Source organism: Callithrix jacchus, chromosome 6, assembly GCF_049354715.1.
Source record: "Callithrix jacchus isolate 240 chromosome 6, calJac240_pri, whole genome shotgun sequence".
In the NCBI taxonomy this organism is placed as follows: Eukaryota; Metazoa; Chordata; class Mammalia; order Primates; family Cebidae; genus Callithrix; species Callithrix jacchus.
Genome location: NC_133507.1, coordinates 11432727 through 11443518, shown reverse-complemented (window position 1 = coordinate 11443518; position 10792 = coordinate 11432727). Strand labels below are relative to the sequence as shown.

Below are 10792 nucleotides of genomic sequence, written 5' to 3'. Positions count from 1 at the left end.
CAGTCCCAGGTACCTCCTGAGAGAGTCACCAGCATTAACTATGAATCTGTCTTACAAAAATCAAACAAATAAAATAGTAATTGTATCAGTTGTTTAAATCTAACTACAGGGAATACATTCAGGACAACATCTAAAGGATATTTTAAGTATACAATCAGAAAAATCCAGACTGATCCAAACTGTGGAAAATTCTACAGGACAAACAAAGTAGTCTTTTCATTAAATAACTGTAAGGAGGCAGGGGATGGAGAGAGAGACAGCCCATAGACTAAAAAGGAATTAATAGCATAAAATCAATTGCAATGAAGGTATAATTCCAGTCATAATTCAAACAAAGACACTGTAAAAATTATGTGGCCATCTGAAAACTGACCGTATAGTTAGTAATAGTGTTAGGTTTTAGGTAAGGCAATAGTGTGACAGTTATGTTTATTAACCAAAAAATGGTTTACCTTTACAGATGCATGTTCAAATACTACAGATGAAATAAGCTGACATCTAGAGTTTGCTTCAAAATTATTCAGAGAGGCAGATTTGGCTGGATGTGGACCTAAGAAAGAGCAAGACTGGCCATCAGTCAGCAAGTGTGCAAGCTGGTGATGGGTATGTACAGATATACTACAGTATTTTCTTCACGTGTGTATTTTTATACAAGCATATTTGTATATTTTTTAAAATATTCCATAATAAAAAAATAAAATGTTGCCTCAAATAAAATGAGAAACAGTCTGTGCCATGTATATGATAAACAGTTTCTGACATTAATAGAAAAGTCTTTTACCTATAAGGGAGAAAAAGAACAATCTAATATAAAGAATATGAAGACTTCAAGAAAAAGAAAGACAAATGGCCATGACATATACAAAAGGTTGTAAATATTAAAATTTAATATGTGATTAAATATTTAAAGACGTATTTAAAGAAACGCAAGGAGTGATCATAATTCTGGAGGTTAAGGTGGAGTAATTGTGAGGCTTCACTGAGACCAGAGAGAGAATGGGGGCAGATAAGCAACCAAACAACTCTCTTGAGATACATTATATAGTAAATTTTTTATTTTGAGATGATGGTGTGTGTGTGTGTAAATGAAGCTGGGAGGATAACTTTAAACATAAGTGTGCATTTGTTGGCAGTCTTACTTCATTAAACACATAACTATGTGATAAAATTAGGCTAATAGTTTTAGTCTAAATAAAAAGAAAGCTCTTCAGAATTGTTTTAAAGCTACTATAATCCAGTGTCCTGACATTCTGACTAGGCTTCCAGTTTTAAACCTGTAGGTAAAAATATTCTCAAAGAACAACCTGAAAACCACCATGAATTGGCTCTGTAAAGAACAGTTCCCCATACATGGAAGATCGCTGGGCTTTGAATAAATAAGTTTGAGGCCCACTGAGTGACAGAACATTTGCCCTCCTAACATTGTCCCACTTTCCAGTTGAAAAGGTGCTAGATAGTCACTGAATGATATGGTTTGGCTCCATGTCCCCACTCAAACCTCATAGCTTCCATAATTCCTGCATGTTGTGGTAGGTATGCAGTGGGAGATAATTTAATCATGGGGGCAGGTCTTTCCTGTGCTGTTCTTGTGATAGTGAATAAGTCTCATGAGGTCTGATGGTTTTAAAACTGGGAGTTCCCTTGCAAAGGCCCTTTTTTATTTTTATTATTAGGGTTTTATTTTGCCTGCTGCTATCCATGTAAGATGTGACTTGCTCCTTCTTGCCTTCCACCATGATTGTGAGGCTCCCCAACCATGTGGAACTGTGAGTCCAAGTAAAATTCATTCTTTTGTTAATTGCCCAATTTCAGGTATGTCTTTATCAGCAGGGTGAAAATGGACTAATACACTAATATAATCTAACATATATGATTATATTAGTATAATACATTAATTACATAATTACATAATACATTAATTACATATAATTACATAATACACTAATATAATCTAACGTGTATGATATAATATAATATAACATACATAACATAACACAGATATCTGCTTAAGCAATTGGAATATACAATATTCACAGTCAAACCACAGTATAAGTCTTGAAGTCTAGTAATCGGAAAATTATAACCCCAAAATGCCATTGATACAAAAACACATCACTGTACACCATGGAGTTAAACAGAGAGTACAACAAACTAAATTGATCGGACCAACATAATTTACAGAAAATTACAATTAAAAGTGAAAAAGTAGCATGAACTGAAACATGTGATGAGAATGACTCAAACACTTATAATGCAGTGTTTTCCAAACTGGGGGAGTTACAACCATCTGAGAAGGCACACACAGGAGATCTACAACACAGCTAACTACTGCACATCAAAATGCTTTTTCCCATACAGAAGTAATTTGAGAATATTACTCATTTAATAAACTTCAGCTAAGACAGAACTATGGAGAGTGAAGTCTTCCTTGACCTTTTCCCACAATGCACTTGACTCCCCAGTGAAAGTTTCCTGCATACAAATATACAGTGTGAGGAGTGTGAGGTTTTCATAAATGAGGTTTACTTCACATGTTAATCTGCAGTATCTTTGCTTCTTATTAATAATAAAACTTAGAAATCTTTCCATGGTAGTGCAAATGTATCTATCACATTCTTTTTTAACAACGTCCAAACTTAGTGAATTAGAGTAGTCAGAAATCCCAAGCAACATGCTGATTTCAACTCATGAACATCAAACTTTAGTAACTCTTAGTGGTCTTTGTTTTGTTTTGTGTTTTTGAGACAGATTTTTATTCTTGTCACCCAGGCTAGACTGCAATGGCTCAATCTTTAATCACACTCACACACACACATACACAAAATCAAAGAAAGAACCGTCACTTTTAGATTAATTGCTGCCTATTGGGAGAACCCAGTGAGATAAGTTGCTTATTTTCAGGCTTATAACTATTAATAATTTAAAATAACATGAACTACTGAATTACTGAATATATACATTAATCATAAATTTTAAGGTTGAAAACGTAGAGTAAAAATAGTATGTCCATACTGACTATAAATATATTTCCATATGCCTATAAAATTTTATTTAAATATTAGCTCCTTGAGGGAAGAGAGAAGGAACTCTACCTCCTTTCATCTCATACTCCCAGTTCCAGGCACAGGCAGATGTACCAGATAATCAACCCTCTGTTCATTTATTCATATCCTTAACAAGTATGCCAGTCACTGTTTCAGGCAGAGAGTGAAGCCATCCACACAGGGTTAGCAAAAATTCTGAACAGAAATATAATTAAGCATTAATGAGACCACACTTCGTCCACTTTCTTGCAACCCAAAGTCACATAGCACTAGATGGTGGTCATATGCTTCCTTATTGCTCCTATAGATAGAATTTCTGATGTTATAATCATAAGGCTGTTAAGATAGATAGGATTTCTCACATTCAAATGATAAGGTTTTTGTTTAAGAATTGCTTAAGACTTTTTTCAAATCCCAAATTCCAGCAAAACAGCTGATGCCAACCAGTTTGAGGCCCCCCTACAGAGGCACAGAATCAGCATGAGAACAGCTTCTTAACCTTCCTGTAACATGGCTTCACCCTGCACTCTTTGACCAAGTCAACAATCTCACACTTTGGCCCACTCCAAAACCCTTAAAAACTCTATCTGGTGAATGCCTCAGGGAGATGGATTTGAGGTTTCCTCCCATCTTCTCATCTGGCAGACCTATGCTTAAGCCTTTTTCTCTGTCTCAACCCAGTATCTCAGTATATTGACCTGCTGCACACATTGAGCAATGGACATGTCATGGTTCCACAAAGATTCAAGGGTGAACAGAGTAAGCATGCTTCCTAAGGCCATGGAGCTCACATTCTAGTTTGGGGATAGAGACCATGAAAAAAGAAGCAAAATAAACAGATAATTTTAGATTATGTCAAGTGCAATAAAAACAAATGTATCATGTAGTACAGTCACTAGGAGAGGATTTTTTTAAGATAGGGTTTTCAGGAAGAGTCTCAGGAGGCAACATTTGAACTGGGATCTGAATGACAAGGAGCCAGCCTTGAAAAAAAAAATTAGAGGTAAAGACAGAAGAAATCACAAATGCAAAGACCCTGAAGCAGGAACACCCAGGTTGGTTCAAGGAACTGTGGGATGTTCAGAGCTGCCACGTGGCTGTAGCACAGTGAGGAGGGGGAATGGTGAGTGTGGGCTCAGGGATGTTGGGCTTGTGGGGATCTGATGAGGAAGACAGAGGAAGGGTTTTTTGAGTTGATGGGAGCCTCTCAGGGTGTTATTAACAGGGGATGGCTCCAACTGATTTGTGCATTAGAAAGCTCCTCAGCCCATGTTGCTGCTATGTGGAGAGAAGACTCTAGAAGGAGAGGATGAGCCAGTGAAGAATAAGAATGCCCAACTCAAAGGCTGCCACAGGGCACAGTGTCAGGAGAGGAAAGAGGGCAGCTGGCAGGGAGTGTGGTGAGGAGTAAGAACAGAATGAAGTGCAATCATGTGTTTTGGAGGTAAAAGAAACAGAACCTGTGGATGGATTGATTGTAGCAAGCGGGATAATGAGAAAAATACAGTGCTTTCTCAAGTTTTTAATTGAACAAAGGGTAGATGGACTGGCCATTTACTGAGCTAGGAAGACAGAGGAGAAACAGGTCAAGGAAAAGAGTAAAGAGGGCTTTGGGTGCTGCTTCATCTAAGACATGTATAAACACAGACCCAGTGGAGATTTCGAGCAGACATTTAGATCAAAGTGTGGAGCTCCCAGGAAAAGGCAGACCTCAGAGATAAAATCAGATGACACGCTAGCACAGAGATGATATTTAAACAATGGGATCGAATAAGATTGTATAGGGAAAGAATGTAGACAAAAAAGAGATAGGATTGGGGACCTAGCAGTGGGGCTACAGTTCTTAGTGAATTGACTAAAGTCAGAAGTAGAGTTAAAAGTGATAAAAATGAGTTTAACATTTGTCTGGTTCTTTTTTCTCTGAAAAATTACATTTGTTAATAACTTAACAACAAAATTAACTCATCTAAGCCAATATCCCCACAGTGTGCTCTACCAGGCAGGCAGCCCTTGGTCACCTCCTGCATATAGAGAAAGAGCCCAGCCATCTCCTCCACTCACTGCCCCATGCACCTCTGTCATCAGTGATGGACCATCCAACTCATTTTAGTTATGTGGCATTTGCTGTTTTCAAGATCTTGAGCCAGACTGAAGCTGAATACATAGAAAATCATCGACAGGACTATGGGTCCATTGCAAATGCTGCTCAGGTGTATCTGCTCTAATTTAATTTCTCTGGTATCTACAAAGACCGTTTGAAGTGTACCAATTGAAATTTGGGCAGTTTGAGAGGGAAACTGTCAGGAGTTAATAATGTGTGTATTTCTCTAGTGATTAGACTTCAAATTGAAGGAAGTGTGATGGAAAGGTCTGAAGCTCTTTGGTGGACAATTTTAATCTAGTTTAACCTCCCACTCCACTTAATTTATATTTTCTTTCTGTTTTCTTTTCTATCAAAAGGAAGGTAAGTTAATTGGAGAAGAAGTATTACCAAGATTCTTTTTACGTCAATTTCCAATCTCTGTAATGGTTAATTTCATGTGTCAATTTAGTTAGGTTATGGTACCCAGTTGTTTGATCAAATACCAGTCTAGATGTTGCTGTGAGGTATTTGTTAGATATGATTAACATTCAAATCAGTAGACATTGAGCAAAGTGGATCACCCACCATCATGCGAGTGAGCTTCATTCAAGCAGTTGAAGGCCTTGAGCAAAGACTGAGGATACCCAAAGAAGAAGCAATTCTGCCTCAACATGAAATCCCAGCCTTGGTTTGCAGCCTGCAGACCTTGAAGCCAAGACTGCAAAATAAACTCTTCTCTGAGCTTCCAGCCTCCTGGCCTGCATAAACCAATTCCTTGGCATAAATCTTTCTATCTTTACAGATAGACAGATAGGGAGTTCCAAGTTTGGAGTTCGGAGTTGAGAGAGAGAGAGAGAGAGAAGTAGAGAGAGAGAGGTAGAGATATATCTTCCATCTCCCATTGGTTATGTTACTCTGGAGAACCCTGACATACCTTCTCTCTGCCTTTTGGCAGACCCTTCCATCACATTTTACCAGGTTAACACAAAGTCATTTAATGTGAAGCCCTAGTGGAAAGTTTTGCACTGAAGGCTGAGGAATAGGGGACATAGCCTGTGACCCTGGAGTTTTAGTATCTGAGTTCCAGTTGACTCCAGAACTTTAAAATCATGTGAACAAATGCTGTAATCCCCGAGTCTCAGTGTCTTCATCTGGGTGAAAGGGGCAGTAGTAGCTGCACAATGATTTCATGTCGAAACCTGATGTGGTTTCCAAAATCAGTATGACAATGCTTTTACAAGAATCCAACAGCTCTGTCCCCAATACCATCTATAATATTGAAGTAAGTAGATTTAAGTAATTTATTCTGAGAAAAAAAAAATCTCAAAAAGAATGAGAAGATTCCCGCTCCCCCACCCACCAATTCTGGTGCAGTATTTCCTCAACTGAGTATTTGTTGTTGTTACAACTTCTGATAAAATGGCTTTTTTTTGTCATTATAATTTCTGATGGAATAAAATGGCTTTCAGTGTTTACTATATTCCAATTTTTCAGAAAATTAACACACACTCCGACTCATTTGAGGATTTTTAACACTATTAGAATCAACAATAGGTTATAATTAGATTAACTATTTTGGATAAAGAGAAAGAAACAATAAATACACACAATTTGATAACCAATGTGGTCTTTTATATTATTGTTGTATTTTAAGTTCTGGGGTACATGTGCAGATCATGCAGGTTTGTCACATAGTTATACATGTGCCATGGTGGTGGTTTGCTTTATCCATCACCCCGTCATCTACATTAGGTATTTCTCCTAATGCTATCCCTCCCCAATCCCCCCACCACCTGCTATTCCTCTCCTAGCCCCCTACCCCCAGGCCCCTCTCTGTGTCCGTGTGTTCTCATTATTCAATACCCACTTATGAGTGAGAACATGCAGTGTTTGATTTTCTGTTCTTGTGTCAGTTTGCTGAGAATGATGGTTTCTGGCTTCATCTATGTCCCTGCAAAGGACATGAACTCATCCTTTTTTGTAGCTGCATAGTATTCCATGGTGTATATGTGCCACATCTATCATTGGTGAGCATTTGGATTGGTTCCAAGTCTTTGCTATTGTGAACAGTACTGTAATAAACATAGATGTGCATGTGTCTTTATAATACAATGATTTCTAATCCTTTGGGTATATACCCAGTAATGGGATTGCTGGGTCAAATGACATTTCTATTTCTAGATCCTTGAGGAATTGCCACACTGTCTTCCACAATGGTTGAATTAACTTACACTCTCACCAACAGTGTAAAAGCATTCCTGTTTCTCCACATCCTCTCTAGCATCTGTTGTCTCCTATTTTTTTAATGATTGCCATTCTAACAGGCATGAGGTAGTATCTCAATGTGGTTTTGATTTGCATTTCTCTAATGACCAGTGATGAGCTTTTTGTCATAGGTTTGTTGGCTGCATACATGTCTTCTTTTGAAAAGTGTCCGTTCACATCCTTTGCCCACTTTTTGATGGGATTGTTTGTTTTTTCCTTGTAAAGTTGTTTAAGTTCTCCATAGATTCTGGATATTAGCCCTTTGTCAGATGGGTAGATTGCAAAAATTTTTTCCCATTCTGTTGGTTGCCAATTCACTCTATTGATAGTTTCTTTTGCTGTGCAGAAGCTCTTAAGTTTAATTAGATCCCATTTGTCTACTTTGGCTTTTGTTGCCATTGCTTTTGGTGTTTTAGTCATGAAGTCCTTGCCCTTGCCTATGTCCTGAATGGTATTGCCTAGGTTTTCTTCTAGATTTTTTATGGTGTTCAGCCTAATGTTTAAATCTTTAATCCATCTAGAGTTAATTTTTGTCTAAAGTGTAAGGAAGGGATCCAGTTTCAGCTTTCTGCATGTAGCTAGCCAGTTTTCCCAACACCGTTTATTAAATAGGGAATCCTTTCTCCATTGCTTTTTTTTGTCAGGTTATCAAAGATCAGATGGTTGTAGTTGTGTGACATTCTTTCTGAGGCATCTGTTCTGTTCCATTTGTCTATATCTCTGTTTAATCAATGTAGTCTTAAGCCTTTGTTCAATTTTCAAAGTGAATCAAGCCCACTCAAAGCACATGTTCAGGATTCAGTGGGCTTTTTACTTTAAGCCAAATTTGAAGGTAGAGAGTAACCATGTTAAAGAAATCTCTAGTGTCTAGGTAGGAGGCTGTGGAAGGATGACTTAGGCAGCTAGGCATGGGATTTAGTGGAAAGGATATTGAATTTGGCATCGGGAACCCTAGGAGGTTTCTTCCAACTCTTAGCTACACAGCTTCATGAAAGAAAGGTAATCATCCCTGCTGAGCCTCAATTTCTCCAGCTCTAAAATGGATTAACAATCTCTACATGGTCTTCTTCACAATTATTATGAGACTCAAATGGGACAAGTGTGTTCAATGGCTTTATACTGCTCTTTACTATTAGTAGCTACTATGATCACAGGCCAGTATGAAAGGATTAGTGGTTCCATTTTGGCAAAAATTCTAGAAAGGGAGTCCCTGTTCTTTGTTATTTCATACAACATACATACCCCAAAAGAAGCAATCCTCCTCTGGTCATGCCTTGTGTGGTGGTGCAAACTGCTCTTTCATCTTTGCACCCAACAGACCATGAAGAATTATTATACAATCTCAGAAAACTTATCAACCTGATGTACTGGGACTTTTTTCCATTATGGTCTAAGGTAGGGTACCTGGAGGTAGAGGGGCTCAGGACAGACTCAACGTGTGAGGTTAGAAGGTTTGCTGGGACTAAGTCCTAGGGTTACTTAAATTTAGTCTGTTCCCCACTGGCCAGAGGAGGTGTGTGAATTCTCTGGGGGCCCCTGGGTGGTATCTGTGTACCCCAAGTTTTGCAAATTCCTGCTCCTCCTCAGTCAGGCACAGAAATTTCAGATGTTTCCAAAGCCTGGTTTAATGCAATGCTGCTACAGTTTCTTCAGTTGATGTAATTTTTTCCTAGGCACCTACTTACATTATCACAGTGACATGGGTACTGGCTTGTCCTCTTGGCAGATTAGAGGCCATAAAAAGGTCGAAACCATAGACATGTGAGAAAAGTTCTCATTAAAGAAAGAGAAGCCATCTGCTAGAGGCTGTCCTCTGGGACTTGAGATGAAGGCAATGCCGAGTACAGCATGAGCAAACAGATGAACAGAAACTGTGAGAACATGAGACTGAAAACCAAAGAAAAAGTAACATGCCACATTTTGTTTTATCATTTAGACAATGTTAGGTTGGACTACTATTATCCCCAGTGTGCAGATGAGGAAACTGAGGCTCAGGGAGGATATATCTAGTTGAAGGAAGCACAGTTAGTAAGTGGTAACAGAGGATTCAAAATCAGGCTGTTAAAAATCTTTTTACTCTGTAGCCTTCCCAGAATATTGAACAACCCCATTATAAGGTCCATTTACTTTGATCATCTTAATAGCTTTCTCCAGTCGACCACTCAGTGATCCAAATGAATAATGTCCAATTTAAAACTGATGATCAAGGATCGGGAAACAGGAGCCGTAAAAGGAACTGAGAAAACAGCTGGATGGAAGAACCTGTCACTTCAACCTGGTAACACTTGTTTAGTCTTAGGTCCAAGCCAAGTCTTGCTCTTTAAAACAGCAGCCCAACATATGATAAGTGGTAGAAGAGCCTATGTTCATCAGTCATTCCTAATATATAAGGTCTTCAATGGGCATTTGTTGCCAACATATATTGAAATGCATCCAGATGAAGCATCACTGCCTCCTAAGTAAAGAAAAATGTTAAGATGGCACAAGCAAAGCATAATATCTTACATCAAATATGTGAATATAATCATATCTTTCACCTTGCAGGTAATTATAATTGCCAGCTGAGATCTTCATGCCTTCAGATAGGTAGATACGTGACTAGCAGACATAAAAGAAAATCAAGGTAAATACTTCACTGGTGGTTTTCAGATGGGCCTTGGGCTGTAAAGTCTCTGAGAAAATCAGGTACCAGGGACCAAAGGCAAACGAAAATCTTAGGATTTGCCCTCACTGACGGTATGCAGGGTGTCTCAAGGTAAATGCCAGTAGGAAAGGAACAAAGGAAAACAAAGGAAGTGTGTTAGTCAGAGTTATCCAGAGAAACTGAGCCAGTAAAAGATATAGATACAGTATAGAAGGAGATTTATTATGGAATTAGCTCATGCAATTATGGAAACCAAGAAGTTCTATGATCTGTTGTCTGGAGGCTGGAGACCCAAAAGATCCAGTTGTCTAATTCAGCCTGAATTTAAAGGGCTGATAACCAGGGAGAGATCCAAAGGCCCAGGAACAAGGAGGTCTGATGTCTACAGGCTGGAGAAAATGGATGTCCCAGCTCAAGCAGGGCATGAAAATTTGACCTTCCTACACCTTTTTTTTCTATTCAGGCCCTCTAAGGATTAAATGATACCTACCAACATTGGTGAGACAGATCTTCTTTACTCAGTCTACTGATTCCAACACCAGCCTCTCCTGGAAATACCTTCACAGACACATCCAGGGATCATGTTCTACCAGCTATCTGGCATTGCAAGACCAGCCAAGTTGACACCTAAAATTAACCATCACAGGAAGCGTCTGCTGCCTCTCATCCTCAGGTTTGGGGAGACATGCTTGATGGTCACTGACACCATGAATACTTGATGCTGATAATGTGGCATGGCTCCTAACATGTGTCTTC

At 38.6% G+C, this 10792-nt stretch overlaps 1 long non-coding RNA gene across 9 annotated transcripts in view; it reads right to left on the bottom strand.

Moving 5' to 3' along the window:
- The window catches only part of LOC118154464 (uncharacterized), a 924399-nt gene that overhangs the window by 687178 nt on the left and 226429 nt on the right, over window positions 1-10792 (bottom strand). For 7 of the 9 annotated variants that reach the window (XR_013536616.1, XR_013536615.1, XR_013536617.1 and 4 more), the window contains one exon: window positions 453-550. The exons of the other annotated variants lie outside the window; for them this stretch is intronic. This is a non-coding gene — a long non-coding RNA (uncharacterized LOC118154464). The remainder of the gene's footprint in view (window positions 1-452; window positions 551-10792) is intronic. 9 annotated transcript variants of the gene reach the window in all.